The 16,908-nt window shown below is 46.5% G+C and overlaps 1 protein-coding gene across 11 annotated transcripts in view; it reads right to left on the bottom strand.

Annotated features, from left to right (window-relative positions):
* LOC104147435 (G-protein coupled receptor 183) overlaps positions 1-16,908 on the bottom strand; it is a 40,518-nt gene that overhangs the window by 7,002 nt on the left and 16,608 nt on the right. For 6 of the 11 annotated variants that reach the window (XM_068928239.1, XM_068928250.1, XM_068928298.1 and 3 more), the window contains one exon: positions 16,781-16,870. The exons of 1 other annotated variant lie outside the window; for it this stretch is intronic. The gene's annotated coding sequence lies outside the window, so the exon portion shown is untranslated. Of the gene's footprint in view, positions 1-774; positions 4,340-11,003; positions 15,928-16,780; positions 16,871-16,908 lie in introns of those variants that run through there. 4 more of the 11 variants (XR_011137908.1, XR_011137909.1, XR_011137910.1 and 1 more) reach the window with 3 other exon arrangements.

The raw sequence follows: 16,908 nt of genomic DNA, 5'->3' as shown, positions 1-16,908 counted from the left end.
GTGCAGCTGTCAGTAGGCTACTCTTGTTTGCGTAGGGCTAAAATGTCCTTGAACCATTTCACCATGACAGTGAAGATACCAGCAGAATAGACGCTTAAGGTCATACAAGTTTTGCACCTAAGGAAGGTCTGATGCTGAGCACAGAGCAGAGGGCAGATTTTCAGCCAGACGTTCGTCTACCTAAGGCACCCTGCGAAATGCGCACAGCATACATCCAGGTCACTGGAAGTGACGGGTCATTTTGGCACGGCCATCAGAAGAGCTGGGATTTCACCCATGAGAGGCTCCTGCCCTTACGTTCGCTGGGGTGAGAATTTCAGCTGCGCCACCTCCGCGGAGGGCAGCGCCGAGCGCTTGGGAATGAGGAGAGGGAACATCACGTTCTCTGCCTCGACTTTCTTTTTTTTTTTTTTTGTTCTTTTTCGTATAAAAGAAAGGAAGTGGGTTCTTCTTCTTCGTGCAAAACATGCTCCTGCCCTTTGAGCGGCAGGTGCTGCGCTGCAGTGGTGCGAGCCAGCTCCACCCGCTTGCACGGCCCGTGGCGCCAGGAGCCCGGCCAGCCCCGTGGGCAACGGCCCGGGGCTGCCGTCCCACCGCCCGTCATCACGCTCTGACGTGCCCCTCTGGGCTCCAAAGCAGCAACGCTGACACGGCGTGTGAAAGGCCGGCGCAGAGCGCTGCGAGTACGTTTGCAGCCAGCTCATGGCAGTTTCTCGTTTGCGAGCTATTACGCTTTTACTGAAGCAGCTAGCTGGACAGAGTCTGATGTGTAATTTGAAATGCAAGGCTTGAGTTCAAAGAAAAAAAGTGAAGCAGGAGCCAAGTTTTTTGCTGCATCCAAGTTTATCCAAAGTCGTTTTTTTCTTGCACCCAGCCAAGCAGCGAGCGCCCGCGTCCTGGTAGCCATCCCAAACCACTGCAACTGGGAGCCCCTCGAAGGGCCCCGTCCCTACCCCTGGTCACCCAGCTGGGGCGTCTGGGACACCCCCCCCAGGGGTTATTTCTACCCAAACCCTCAGACTGGAAGATCCCTTTCTTGCACTGCATGTCCCCATTATTAACCGTCATAGTCCCTAGCCCTGCTGCCATCGCAGCTACCCGGTCCTCTTGCCTGAGGACCGCTGATGCAGTTTCCAAAGCCAGTTATATCACCTTTTGGGGGGGGGGGGGGAGAAGACGTGTTCCTCTTGCTCACTTTCGCTCTTGAGAGCCAACCTGGCATTTCCACTCCGGGGGCCCTTCCAGCTGGTCTTAGCTCCCCCTCCACCTCCGCACCCAAGTGCCAAATCCCCATGTCACTCCCTGACTACCCAAACCAAAATGCAAGGGGCCAGGGGAGGCCAGCGGGGGGTAAGGCTGATCCCTGACCGTCCCGCTTTCCCAGGCTGGCATCTTTGATTTTGGATTGGGATTTCACTCCACATTTCCATTCTGTCCTGGGCAGCCTTGATTGGGAAATCACCTTTCTTTCACGGCTAATTTTTGTCACTGTACTTTTAGGTAGTGAAATTGCCCCTCCCCACCTCCTTTTCCCTCTTTTTTGCAGTAGCGCTTTCTACCTTTCTCGACCTTTTTTGTTACCACTCCAAAAAAAGAAAAAAATCCCCAAAACAAAAACCTAGAAGAACCCAACACTCAAAAAGTCCTCTTTGCCCTTTCCTGCAAAGCCCTGGACGTTGCTGTCTGCCGTTTGCTGAAGGCTGCAGCTGATCGACTGACCTTTTTCAGGCTCTCTTTGCCAACCCTTGATTTCCAGAGGTGTTCCCACCGCTGTTTAGTTTTGGCTCGGCAAACGCCAGCCCAGAGCCCCCCCTGAGGTCGGCTCCTTCGGGCAGTCAAGGCATGGCTGGGCGTACAAACAGACCTTATCATCTCTACAGCTAGGGGAGGCGTTTGGCTGGGCCCAGCGCCCTGAAGTTGTTTAGGCTGTTGTTTAAACTTGATGGGGCTTCCCGGTGTTCAGAGATGACTTGGAGCTGGACTTTTTGAAGCCATGATAACAGAGCAGATGAGGTAACAGCCTCACATGAGAGACAGCAGGAAGTTTGTGCGTTTTCTTTCCATTGTATCATCGGGTCTCCTTGTTTCCTTTCCTCTTTGACCTTAATTACCATTTTTGTCTTCTAATGAAAAACATTTTCAGGAAGCATTGAGGTTAGAAACAGAAGCTCAAATCCAAGCACTCTCAGTTTTGATGCAAGAGGCAGGGATTTTCTGCCGTTCAGCTCCTGGATCTGAATGAACCTCTATTCAGCCGATGGTGGGACAAAACTAAAGTTAGGAGAACTTCTACTTTTAATACCTACCTGCCCATTCAATAACAGCAGCTGTGTGATGAGGACAATATTTGGAAGGCTCTGACTCAAGATGATGAAAAATACAGACAAAGCGGAACCTGTAGTGAGATTTCTGCCAGGTAATGGCAGCTATCTCCATACAATAACTACTGGAGGTTTGGTACACCTGAAACCTACTCTGGGCCTAAATCTAAGCGGGAAGCACTGAATAATTAAAAAGTGGAGACCTGCTTGGGCATGACATGACCTGATGTATTTTGCATGTACAGTACGAGCTCTGGAAACCATGCTGCAATGCTGCAATCACAGCAAAGCCAAAAGCACCAGCCATGCTGCAACGCAGCCGTATGACTTATTCTGTGTCCCAGGCGGTGGCGTTCGACATCTTGAAAGCTTTGGGAGCTGCTTTCGCCTAAGATCCGTCACCTTCAGACCTGAAATGTGGGCCTTATGTCTCGTGTGTGAGCCACATAACCCCCCTAGTTTCCACGTGCCGTACCTGTGGTTTCAATAAATCTGGCCACGGTGAAGTTTAGTTACGCAAACAGGGGTAACTCTTAGTCATGTAAGTCTGGGCACCTTGATAGGAGCAATACCAAGCAAATTCACATTATGAAATAACTTCCTCCAGCGAGCATGAAAGACACTTATTTCCACGCTACGGTATGACTTAGAAGCTCCATTTTGATTCTGCAGGAATAAGATGAAAGTTTTCTTAGTATCTGATTTCTGTGGTTAAAAACAATGTTTAAACACTTGCTAAAAAAACAATTAATCATAAAGCAAGTTTGGAGAATTGAGATCCTATTTTTATCTTTTTCTTTTTGTACCAGGGCCACATGCTCTGTACGCACACACACTTTTATAACATGCAACCACTACACAAGCAAAAGCAACCTGTGTAGGAGAGGGTGCTCAAGGCGCGGAACTGAGTGGTCATAACACAGGAAGTGCCAACATGCGATTTTAATTCAGTCAGGAGCTACATGATCCTATACTACAATTTCTCTCGACAGGACACCCTCTCGTTTTGTTGACTTGTTAGTCCTGCCGTATTGCCTTTTATTCTCTACATTCGATGTTTAGGCCACGTTATGCCCTAAATACGGACATAGGTTTTGACCATGTTTGATGCATACCTGGAAAATCTGTGTCGAATGCAGAAATTGCTAACATCATCACGAGCGTTTCTGTGGGGCGCTCAGTTCACCGCACAAATGCCTCAGAGCCCTCAGCTGCTTTATCTGCCTCACATTTGTGTGTAAATCAGTGGGGTGCTGTTTGCGGGACAGGCAACCTCCGAGACGTCACCGTGAATAGTTTGAGGCCTTGGCACCTGATATTTTTCAGGGCCTTTTTTTTGCCCGGAGTGCGTTGCTTGTGCAAAGCGTGACTGTAAGCGACTGTAGCTCCAGCTGTGCATCCTCTGCACGTCTGCGCGTTTCCAACCTCTGGCCCCAAATTCTGCAGAATTTGGTGACTTTTATAGGAACGTGGGTCCAACTTGTTTTGGAAGAAAAATATCCTTATCATCAGGGGCGGCCAGCGAGAGAGCTTTAGTTTTTGTGGATAGTGTTGCCTAGACTCAATGTAGGAAGAACAAAGAGAGAAATTAATTCACGCCACAACACTGACTCATTCTCAGAGTATTGCCCACACCGTGTGCTGCACAAGGCACGGGCTTGCGGAAAAAATCAGTCTGTGATCGCCCAACGAAAGGCTGCCACTCACACGCACACACAGGAACCGAACTGGCTTCGTGGAGACACCAGCATCTCCTCATTTATAAGACTACAGCTGCAACTTTAACTTGGTTTTTTGATGTTGCCTCTTTAGTTCCCTTTCTTTTTTTTTGTTTTTCATTGTTGCTTAAAAAGGCAAACGGAAGAAGAGACGGAAAAGGAAGATATGCCATCCGGGAGAGCTGTGACACTGTCTGCTGTAGGTGGCCGGTCAAGGTCCCAGCATAGACCTCTTCGGGGAGTCATCCTCCCTCCGGGGCGATGAGAAACATCCTTTGCCAGTTGCTTTGTAGCAACTTCCTAGAGAGCAAAAGAAAGCAGAGATGTAGATAGGCTTCAGCCTCTGATGAGAAACGTGTTCAGCCGATTGCAGCGCGCTCAGGCCCGCGCAGCCAGCGTGGCGCTCCTGCTCGGGTCTCGCTTCGGGCGAGCCGGTGACCCTGCTCGAAACTGCTGTTTATCAGCAGGCGTCGCAGATGGGACCTTTGGTGCATTCAGGGCTCAACACGAACATGTTTCTCCTGAGCTGTGATTTTGGGGGCCCAGGAGCTTGGTCAAAGGATGTTGGGATTTCTCACAGGGTTCAGAGAGCGGACGGGCAGGTTCCTCTGAGCAATTCCCTCGGTGGACGTTCACTCCTTTAGGAGGCTTGTGCATCTCTGCAAAACTGCAACACTACTTTTTCGTGCATGAAATGGATCGTTTCTCTCGGCTCTTCTTTTCAGAACTTGTTAAACCATTTTCAGGTGAGATTTTCCAAAAACGTTCACCCCGAGGCAGTCCTTCAGCAAAAACAGAAGCAGCCTCAACCCAAACAACACGTCTGGCAAAAGCCGTGCAGAACTGAAAGGCGTCTCGTAACAGAAAGCGTCGGGGAAACGTAACCATAGAGCGAGCTGGCAGCCCAGCCGCGCGCACTGCTCGCGGCGAGAGGCAGCGCGTGCCCGCGCAGTCGACCCCAGCCCTGGTGCCTTGCACCCCACTGCCCTCCCCACTGGCTAGCAGCGGGATCCAGCCAGGAAGGCAGATTTACGTGAGTGGCTTCACCAGATATTGCATGCAATAGAGAATATACTGTTTAAAAAAACGAATCGAAAGCCTTGTACACAAATTCGTGTGTGTGTGTTTGTGTGTGTGCGTGCGTGCGTGTGAGCATCTCTCCAAGCACCAGGATTTCACAAGGAATTAGAAAACTGGGAACAGGGAACGAACACAGTTTGTGCTGAGTGATGAGCAGGGAGCAGCATCTCGGAGCAGATCCCCAGCTGTGCTCTGCCGCTTCTCCCTGAAGGACCGCGCTCATGCAAGCAAGGTTTTATTCAAGGCTGCAGAGAAATTGGTCATTTGTTCCTATGCCCAGGTTTCTGGGGGATGGTTCCTGCTTGCCTGTATTATTTTAATAACCCCTAGAGTAAGGAAGGGCCCTACCCAATCACGTGGTGAACTTTGGGTGAGGGTCTCACTGTCCTCCTCAGCAAAATGGCACCAAACCCCATTGAACAGATGCCCCAGTGAGTGGCCAAATCCCTGCTCTTCCTCCCTCGATTCCTCCTTGTCCTGGCGCCAACCCTGGCTCCTTCACAGCACCCCCTGGGCTCTGACACCACCATTTTTTCCCTCTCCCCTGATTTTGGTTTCCCAGGCCCCACGTTTCGTTGCAGCTCCGTTCCTGACTGAACTTCTTCCCCGGAGTCCACCTCAGCCAAGCGTTGTGCTTCCCCAAACCCTCCCCACCACTTTGAAGCCTTCCTTTGCGTGCGGGCTAATTGTGGCTCTACATAAACTAGATGATTGATTTAAAATCCATAACATCAGCTTGATTTTTGGTGAGACTTTGAATGTCTGGATTATATTGACTAAAGGATTCTTTTTTCAGTCAGCAGAGTTTGCCTTTCAGGGCTTACTTGTAAAGCCAGAAGACAGATCCTTACCACTCTAAATGACCATAGTTCTCATGGCTTGTTGGCTATGTACTGGTTAAATGCATGTATTACATGCCTTTGCTTCTTCATTCATGTCTCCTGGGCCCAAACTGCAGTTTGTCTCCTCTCTCGTGCGCCCAAGAATGCAGCTGCCAAATTCATAGTGGGAATTTCCACTTCACAGTGGAAACTCTGCTTCCTGGGGTTTCACTCACTTCTGAGGTACTCTTAGAGATTGCAACATTTTAGCCGCTAACGCTTATTGAAAACATTTGACGATTAATGCTTTGAATGATTTGTGCTCACAAAGAATATATGTCGTAGCTGGAGAAAACAGGTCTCAAAAAGAGGCAAAATTAAGTTTTTTTTTCCTGAAAGCAAAAAATAGCAGAAGCTCTGAAAAAGCAGAAGGTGATGTTAGCACAGAGGAGGACCGTTCCAAGAAACAACAACAAAAAAACCCTCCATACACATAAAAATGAAGCATATTCTGAATCACATTCAGCAACCCCAAAAAGCTATGGGCCACATCTTAACCAGGCCAACAGATGCCCCTGCCTGTTTGCTATGAGGGAAGAAAATCAGCTTTTCACCCTCCCCCTCCACCAAGTCAGAATGGCGTCCAAGGGCCCACCCAAAGCCCTCTCTTACTGGAAAGGCTTTACACAAATAGGAAGTGCCAATAAATTCAATGCGATGACTCACGGAGGCAGGGATAATTCCTCTCTGTCTGCCCGTGTACCTACCTCACGTTCCCCACCATAGCGTCTACACAGATTTCACCTCTGTCGTGAGATACGGAAGACTGATTTGCATCCCACAGATAGGGATCAGACACAGGCAGGGTGGTAGTCAGCCTCATTTTCTTTAAAAATTACGATTTTATGTTCTAGTATTGTGGAACCAGGAATCTTAAAGCGGGACCTGGCCAGTGAGGTGTGTTAGGAAATTTTTACAGGCTGTTGAAGTCATGAATTTGTTTTCATGCTTGTTATTCAGCACGTATTTGGCTTGTGACAAAATACCGTGTGGCTTAGCACATTGTGGAAATGAGTTTATGATTTTTTTTTTTGGTCTGGCTCTCTGCCAGCATTAATTGTCTGCAGCAACCAATGCAGTTATGAGCTGCTAAAATGTGTAATTTTGAAACATTCAATCAGACAGAAGCATTTTGCTCTTCCTATCCCGATCAAAAAATCTGATCTCAAAGTTCTCTAAAATCATGGTTATTTTCACAGTAGTCTTCAAATGCAGGAATCGGTCTCCGTCTTTACAGAACTATTATGCCTATGCTTTTACAAGATCCTCCTGGTTCTTCAGTGCAGTCACGTGTAGTGCAGTACCTGTGTAGTATCAGCTACCATTGATGTCTCTTAAGCAGACAGGTATTTAGCTCTCCTCTTAAGCAGGTATAGAAGTCTTTAATCAAAGGCTCGCTATAACTGTATGACTTAATTCTATTGCTGCTTAAAAAGAGATGTGGTTGTTCTGGATGCACATAGTCTGTGTCAGAATGAGTCAAAGCTTATCTGACAGAAAATGGGAATAACAAAGAATTTTCAAAAGGACAAGAATCAAAGGGTATTTTTTTTCAAGAGCTGAGGGAAATTTGAGAGGCCCAGTAATTTCCCTTGTCTTCAGTGTGGTACTCATCTGACTACCTCAGCTGGTCTTGACCATTAATTACTAAACACAGTATTTCACATGAGATAACCTGTTTGTCATAGCTTTATTAGTTTTTAAAGAAACACATTCAAGTAGGCTGTGACAACAGAGTCATCATCCTCAGCTAATCTGATTTATAAACCAGCTGCTAAGAAGGGTAAAATTAGTATTTACTAGAAATGAAGACAGTATAGTTTCAATATCTAGTCTTAGATACTCTTAAGAAGGTTTAGATAAGGCTACGTGCTGTCTCCCCACCCACACTCAGTTTACATATTAATAGCCAGGCTATCGCGGAGAGACTGAACACATCGTCTGTGAAAAAGAGATTTCTCTGTACAGCTCTTTCTCTTAACAGGGACCAGGAGGGCTGGGTCAGCTGCGGCACCCTGGTCACCTCGGAGCCTGCGGGCAGCCCTAGCTGCCACCTCATGTAGTGCAGAGTAAACCCCGTGGCGCCCGTGAAGCTCACACTAGAGGCTGCAGGTACAGACATGTGCTTTATATTCAGCCCTAACTCCCCTGACCTTGCTGCATTTAGGAAATTTAGAGCCATGTTTCACTTCCAGGCTCTGTACACATGGGTACCCAGCTGAACCCTCGGAGATCGGACCCAAAGCCCGTTGAAATCAGTGGGCGCTCACTGACCGACTTCGTGTTGTGGGGTCAGGCTCCTGCACCAAAAATGCTTTTAATTTCAGGACTTGGAGAGTTTTCATTTTTTTAAGCAGTCATTCTCAAGACTTTTTTGCATGAGTGATCTACGAATTAAAACCTGTAAAACCCTTTTTGTGGTGTGATGCATGTTGACAAGAGGATTAATGTTTGTGATTGATTGATTGTTTAGCTTGGGGTGAGGATTGGGTGAAGGTGATTCTACACCCCAAAACATGTTTTACTCTTGAGATATCAAAGTGTTCACCCTACTCTTTCAGATACAAAATATCTGTGGGTGAACTCTGTATGGAAGACTGGGTCTAAGAGCTTGTGTATAGTCTGCGTGAAGTTGTTCTGAAAGGAGAAAAAAAGTCTTTTAAAATGTATTCAGCTAAACAGGGAGAAGGTACTTACCATTAAGATGACCCAGCTTTTCATCAGAAACCAGTCTGAGGTAAAAGTAAAATACCACATTGAGGCCCTTTAGTAAGGTCCACTGAGCAAATGGTATTTAGATTCAAGTTCATACACAGAGTGTGGGGGTTTTGTGAAAATAAAAGTCCCTGCACAGTGAGAACACACTCAGACCGGACCCATACGGCTTGTTAAATGAATATACACCGAGCTTGCCCATACACTGTGGGACAAAAACCCAACCAACTCAAGATATAATGAAGCACATCTTTCGATAAATGTAAAAGTTTGCTTTACGATTGTTTCTTCTAAGGCTACAGTCCATGTGCTAATATGCCTCTTCATTGTAAGATGTTTCTCCACTGTCAGGTGCTGTATATTAGTGGTCAGGTGTCCAAATTTTCTTTTGTGTCCTGCTCAGTTGGATGTCAGGGGTGAGAAATAGGCTGGAGCAGATGAGATGCTGTAGCTGGATTGTAACCCAAGAGTTACGGTCATAACTTTTGAAGTCTACCAGAGGAAGAGCATGCACAGCAAGACAAAGTGTGAACTTACAGCTCACCAGCTGCTTTGAACTTTTCCTACCTTCTTGAGTGCTCAACGTCTACCTGTGGCATCAGCACATGGCCGGCTGGGTGCCCTAGCCTCGTACTCAGCCTTGCAGTAGACTCTTCTCTGGTGTGGACAAGCCCTTGGACGGTCAGGGCGGCACGGTAACACCTCTGGGGTCAGGGCTTTCAGAAGGAGTGAGAAAGGGGTAGAGGAATAACCTGACCCAGGGTGATGCTAGAACTGCCCAGGAGACCGTCCCAAGGCAGCCTCGGGGTCTGCCACAAAATCTAGGTGTCTCGTTCCTCCGTTATGCTGATTTCTTACCCCACAGACTCATACGAGTAGATGGGGTCATTCCTCCTTTACCTTGTCCTACCGCATTATGCGATGCCCCCGGGGTAGAAGAGAGCAGCGTCACTGTCGCACCAGCCCTGGGCAACGTGCAACTCGGCGGCGGGCACGCGCGGGAGGAGTGAATCACTGACTCCCATCAGCTTGGCATAGAGTCTGTAGCCCTGTTCCAGCCAGGCATATAGCCTTCCTTCCCAGTGAAAACTCTCCTCTGAAGGTGGGCCTAGGCACCTGCTTGAGCTGAAGCAATATTTAGTGATTTTTTTTTTTTTTTAACCATTCTTGTGGCAGGCATTTGTCTAGGCTTGAATTTGTGTGGGTGACGTAGAGCCATCAACATTTCATTTTGCAGATTCACATAGAGGAAGTGGTTGCTTTGATCTCTTAATGATCTGCTGCAGATCAATTATACAGCTTCTGCGTCAGCCTTACAGCAGCAGTCACATGCGGCTTACCTTGTGCAAGCAAGGCGGGATGGGGAGTTAATGGAAAAACATTTAAGAGAAACGAATCCATTTTGTAAGGGGCGGGGGGAAAAAAGGCATCCCACGTTAGCTGGGGGTTTGCAGCAAGTTCACACAACCCTGCCATAGCTCGGGTAGACCGCGCTCCAGCAAGACTTCAAGGCACTTCTCTGTGCGGCAGCCACCTACCGCGGGAGCAGCCTTCCTCCTCCTGAGCCCATCCTCCCCCCCGCTTCGGGCCAGGCAACGGAGGCACCTTGGCCAACCCTCGGCCCGTTGGTGGTCAGGGGTGCCCAAGGTACGGTGGCGTACAGGGAGGAATTAGGAAAAAGGCGAAAGGCAAAAATGTTTTTTAATCCTCAGGTATTACTTGGGGGTTGCCTAGAGGTGAATGCGGCAAATCTTTTCAGTTCCTTAAAAATAGGCTTGCTTTCCTATGACAAATGTCTGTGGGGGATTGAAAGTAATTGTGATTAAGTGTCTGATTAATCTCCACTTGCTAAAAGAATTAGATATTTTAATGGGGATAGCGGGGGGGCAAGCTGTGCCCAAAACAACCGCCACAAATTACAAGTAGCTGTTGTCTGTGTGCTGACACTTGGATGTTAAAAGTAGGGACCCAGAATCAATCTATCTCACTTAAACATTTATTTTCTGAACTGTTAGAGAAGCTGGCAAATAACGTTTTTCTTTAAGGTTTTTTTTGCTCTTATGTCAAAGAAATGGAACAAATTGGTGGGGGCATGCAAGTTCCCTAATGCCACTAGAGGTCACCATTTCAACAAATTATTACCTGTGAAACCGTGCGGGGAATGGCTGCAGGTATGCATATGTGTGTGTGTGTGTGTGTGTGTGTGTGTGTGTGTGTGTGTGTGTGTGTGTACGTGAGTGTATACATATGCATATATGTGTATGTGCATATATATAAATATATATACACACACACACACACATATGCATATATGCAAGAAATGCAAACTGTGAAAGCTGGAAATAAATGCACTCTCTAATAAATACAGACTTTGACTAGTGTTTCCATGCAGACCATTTAACCTACAAGTGCACATATCCAGCCTTTGAAAATGCTCTGGGGAAGGTTCACTTCAGCAGATGGGGTTAAAATGCCCGATTAATACAAATAAGGGAGGCAAAAAAGGAGGTTTGTTTCTGTTGTGGTTTGAGAGCGAGGACTTCGTCTCACTTTGTACAGATCTTTATATGCTACTACTGGTCATTAGCAAAACAGTTAAATATTTTGATAAAATCCAATTTTACTTACCCAGTCAGAGATTCAGAGATTTTAAAACTATTCAGATCGGAAGTCCTTTTTTTTTTTTTGAGCTTCTAAAACTGAAGCCAGCTTTTGAAGGAAACCAGACCCTTCTGCAACTTCCCATACAAAACCTTTTCCACCACCCCTCCTGGAAGCTGATTTTGTTAGAAAGCCTCAGTGCCAAGTGTTTCCCACACAGAGACCCCAATCAAATACTTTTTTACATTTCCTTAGCACCACCTGACAGCAAGGGTATGGGCAGAAATGAGATCTCAGTCGCAGAGGGGCTTGACGGGAGCCTGGCTAGTGTACCAAAAGGCCCTAACGGCTTTTAAATCTCTGCTTCTTATTGTATAAGAACTAAAGACATACAGGTAAGATAGCAGCTAAAATTCCCCATGGGAAATAACTACAGTCCCACTGTGGTTTATATTTCTCCCAGGGCTCTCCCCAGCTTCTTCGCTTGTTGTTTCACTTGTGTCTAAAGTTTAGGCCTCAGCCTTTTGGGGGAAGGAGGCCTCTCATTTACATTGCCCACATGTTCTTGAGTAGAGTAAAATTTAAAAATAAGTAACCATCATGGTTTTAGCCAGGTTTCACTTTGAATGTCTGTGTTACCTCAAAGCAAAACTGAGAAAAAGCCTCGGGCTAACTCTCATGTTCTTAAACCTTGGACTTTCACACATCTTTGCTTATTGCTAGAATGAAATTATTCACAGCCCTATTTAAGGAACTGTTGCTCTCACTAGAAGGCAGATGAAATACCACTGATTTCAGCGGTGAAACCGAGAGCCAATTTGTTTTGAGTGGGCTAGCTCCATACTTAGCTGACGGAAACACCAGTAAAAATTACCCCGGCAATCAAACACACTCACTCTCACTTTCCCCGCCACCACGTTTTGCGGCGCCCGCCCCAGCGCTCCTTGAGGAAGGGACAGACCCAAAGTCCCTTTTGGAGAGCGGCGGGTGGGCCTGGGAGATGCTGGATGTGTCGCAGGGAAGCCAAGAGGAGATGGTTGCCTTTGGCCATCCAGAGGGCAGACGGTGACGAGGGTGAGAGCAAGGGCACAAAACAGCGCAGTGCGACTGAAGCACGCACTGAAATGCTGTTTTCTCTGTGCAGGCAAAGCTGCTCTGAAGCTGGAAGATGGCTCGCTCAGGACTTCTCCAAACTTCCCAATAGAAACATGCATTTCTCTTGTATCGCAAATGCTTGGCAGCACTGTCTTGACTAGCTGCTGGCCTTATACTCTGAATTCGTAATGCTGGCAAACAGGTTTGGTGCCGGCAAATCTTTCCCCCGTTGCATAGCTCCTAGAACAGTGCAGCTCCTTTTCTAATACCTCAACTTTTTTATTTTACAAATGAGTTCGGCTTTCAGGAGGGAAATCTGCACGCGCCTGCACTACCAGGTAGTCACCAAGCCCTTGGTTCCCATGCGGTTTCCCAGCTGCTGGGGCTTGAGGAGGAAAGGAGGAGGGGGAGGAGGAGGTGCACAGGCTGTCCGGGGCTCAGCAGGGGGGGACTACACCACCGTATATAGCATCCCTGGACCCTCCTGTCACCTACACCCAGTTTGAATCCCTTCTCCACCTGGGGCTATCAGGCACTGGCATTTCCACCACATGTTATCTACATGCTCCCGAGCTTTGTGGTCTCATCTCAACAGCTCGTGTTTGCACAAGCATTCACAGATGCTTCTGCTGCCGCCGTCCAGCTGCCCAGCACCTTGTTTGCCATTGCAGGGGGAGCGACCGCTGCTTCCTGGTAAATAAAACGGTGCTGGTGCCTGTGCTCTATTTTAATTTATTGCCAGAGATAGGCCTTGTTAGACAGCAGCAAGTGTGGGGGACGGGGGAAGGAGGGAAGAAAAGATGCATATGAAAAGAAATACATAATTGTAATGGCAATAAGACTGCACTTTTTGAGCTAGTGTTTGTTAGATAGCTTAAAAGCATAATCTGGAATTAGAGTCTGTGTGCTGTGTAAGAGCCCCAGACTTTACAACCACAGTAAATGCTGGTGCCTTTTCCCAGGCTCTGAGGATATCTTCTTGGCAGGTGGGAAACATAAAGCAAAGAAAGATGAAGGCCAGACTCACCCTTCTGTAAACATGCTCTTCATGTTTGAATTCAGCAGTGCCCTCTTAATTTGTTAATGCACTTAGGGATGAACTTACCGTTTCCCAGTCAAGACTTGATTCCCATTAGTTTCCACTGGAGCAGGCGCCCCTCCAAGTGCGGGAGGGTTGTGAAGTCGAGCTGGCCCCCCGTGGTTCACTGATGGTTGCACAACGGCAGAGATGGGAGCAGGATCCAGAAACGGAGCCCCTGCCCAGCTTCAGGCTACAAGCACTAGCCTACATTTTACTCCCCTTTCTACGCTCATCAGGAAATCTCCTACAGGGACGGTGGAGAATCAATAAAAAAATCTTGATAATAAACACTGAGATTGATAGGACCGAAATTAACAAAAATCGGTGCGGCTTTATTGCATTTTATGTCAACTTAATAAAATCTGCTTTTCATCTTCTTCTAAAGGCAGGTGATCAAAGTGATTGAAAGCAGACCAGGAGACCTCTGAATGAAAAACCTACTGCAGGTACCTTCCAGTACAGGGAAGGTAGGTGCTGATTAGAGACCATAAACACTTGAATAGAAATAACAAGGCAAACCAAGGTGATGGAAAAGGCATTGCACTTAGAAACCACACAAGAAAGTGAATTGCAACCAATACAAGACTTGACTTCTTCTGGCACCAGATGGCTATACCAGGGCTTTTTTACATTGTGTTTGATATATAGTGTTTTTTTGAGCCTATGTCTGTTCCTGCAGACATAGGATCTTAGTCCCTTGCAGTTTTGTGTCACTTCTAACTGCTCTGTTGATCGGCAGTGTGGCAAGATCAAAGCAAGGAAAAGACAAAAAGACTGCACAGATTCTTATTTTCTTTATTCAGGCATTAAACAGAAATCTGGAGGATGCAATTGTATCCAGCAAGCAGGTATTTTCAAGAAACTCCAAAATGACAAATTAGTTAAAGCAAGTACGTATAGAAAGATGATTTTGGACATCCAAGGGAAAAATAGTTCTCACAAGTACTGTCTTTATAGATTACACCTCAGATCCAAGAAATTAAAGCAACATCTGATCCATGTTCTTTTTCAATCAAATAATCAGGTTTTACTGATATTATCAGTTGGATGTCAGGAAGGAACCTGGCATGACTTTTGGCAAGAGTTAACAAACAGTGTTGATAGATTTTGATGAGTTAGAGCTACTGCTCTTATCCCTTGGGCCAGTAACTTCAAGGCAGGTAGGTTATGAAACTGGTTTTAAGGATCACTGACTTCCTTTAACAGGGAAGTTGACCTTAGTTAATGCCTTAATCAATCGCAAAAACAAGTAGGCAGAGAGGAAACAAAAGCAGCTCCCCAGAAATCCCCCAAATGCTTTAAATTCTTCTACTTGCCAAGGTGTAAACGGCTTCAACCTTTAGGGTTTTTGAACCTACAGTACTAAGGCAAATTAAATCTATGACAGTTTGATAGACTGTGGAAATATTTTGAAATATCAAACTATAACATGGATGTTTCTTGAATCAAATTGTTGTATTTGTGTGGGTGATATTCCTCTCTGGATTCAGACGCTTATACTTAGATATCTGCAAAGTGGGTGTCTTCATGCGAGAAAAATGCCTAAACTCTAATATTGTTCATGGACATCCAGCCAGTGGAGCCGAGGAAAGACAGACCTTCTGGAGTTTTGGGTGCAGAAAAAAGTAAGGAAAATTGAATCAGAGAATAATATTAGCTACCTCAGGTAGAATTTAAAAAGAGCATAGCCCACTTTGCTGCTGTTTCTTAGATTTGGGACATAACACTGCTCTAATTTAAGTCAACAGAATCTGTGCTACTGACTTTAGAGGGAACAGAATGAGGCACTTTGTCTGCTCCAGACCCGACTGTTTTATTGGGAAGTATAACTTTTTAAAACACACAATTTTCTTTTAAAATGCTACAAAGTAGAGCAAGCAATTACTTTAGGGTATACCTGAAGCTCTAGAGAATTAATACAAAGGCTGCTCGGCTCTTGCCAACTTTCACTATTACAATTTTACTAGCACCATATGCAGCATTACCTTACCTGCTTGTTTCAGTTAGTGAACTCATCAGGGTTTTCGTTATTTTTTTAAAAGGAACATGCAATATACACAAATAAAAGCCCCAGGGAGGGGAGACCAGCTCAGTGGCCCATACAGTCTTAGTGTCAAAGAAATCAGAGATGGAATATGCCTGTTTGCTCAGCAATGCTGCCTTTTTTGCAGATGTGCAACTGTTGGCTCAGGAAAAATGCTCTTTCAGGTGGTTTCTGTTGCTTGCTGTCATGCAAGAAACCATGACGTGAGATTTCCTGTGTGATTCTGAGCACCCCTGTGGCCCAAAAGCACAGGAGCTGACTGGTTTGGAGAGGACTCACTGTGCCAGCTTTGAGACTGTGGAAAGGTTGGGGAGAGTTTTCTGAGAACAGCAGGAAAAGGACTTCTGCACAGGCAATGAAAGTGACTCCTGGGATCTTCTTGCCACTAATCCTAATGCAGAAGAAGGAAATGCAGGTCTAGCACCAGCTACAAATTATGCAGACAAAGGCTTCACATAAAGACCCAGGTGGTGGTTATTCTCCTACAGACTACTTTGCTCAGGCAGAGTCTAAGTTGCCTTATATACTCTGGCCTACTCAGACCTCTGACAGACAGGAAATATAGAGGTAAGGTCTGAAGCAGGAAAGGACGAGGGTTTTGCCACCACTGCTCTTGAAAATAAGGTGACATCTTGTTGGAAGCTGAGTTTTGAAGATCAGCAGTTCCCACAGGTGCTAAGGGAGCTTTGGGAAGGGTCCACCTGGAAAGCACATCATCGTGAGGTGGCAGAACTGGGCTGAGGAATGGACCTCAGCCTTGTATGCAACACACCACTCGGTGGGGTCTAAACAGTCGCACCCGTGACAGTCCAATGCCCATGGGATTTTTGGCTCTACGAATATGCTTCAAGACTGTTGTACTTTGCTACCTTGGAGCAGCCTGATAGATGTTCTGGTTGAGGCGGGTCCTCTCCTACCTCTGCATGTGATGGAGAAGGGCCTGGCATGCCTCGTATGAGTGCCAAGATGTATACGTTGTGCCAAGGGCAGCCAATAAGGTCTTTTAGCCCTGAGGATCGTCACCTATGAGGTGGGCAGTAAGAGTGGTCTATGAGTCTAATGAGTGTCAAGAGGAAGCAGTGTTAGATGGGATGAGGAGATAGGGGGCGGAAAAAGGAAGAGAGGTCTGCAAAAAGGAGGGGAAGACGGTAAACTCAAGGAAGGCCTGGGCTGCTTCTCAGAGATGGGTTTGGTGTTTTAGTACAGTGTATGGATAGCTTCTGCCCATGACACACAAGATTTACCTTATCAAAGAGAAGGCATCGAGCTCCAGTCTAGTTCAGGCAGTCACAAACAAGGTTGTATCTTCAGAAGACAACTTGTATTGACTACTCCTAGCACCAGAGAGAAAAGGAGAGGTTAAAGACCTGCA

This window comes from Struthio camelus, chromosome 1 (genome assembly GCF_040807025.1).
Source record: "Struthio camelus isolate bStrCam1 chromosome 1, bStrCam1.hap1, whole genome shotgun sequence".
NCBI classification, from domain to species: Eukaryota; Metazoa; Chordata; class Aves; order Struthioniformes; family Struthionidae; genus Struthio; species Struthio camelus.
This window is presented reverse-complemented; position numbering and strand designations above follow the sequence as displayed.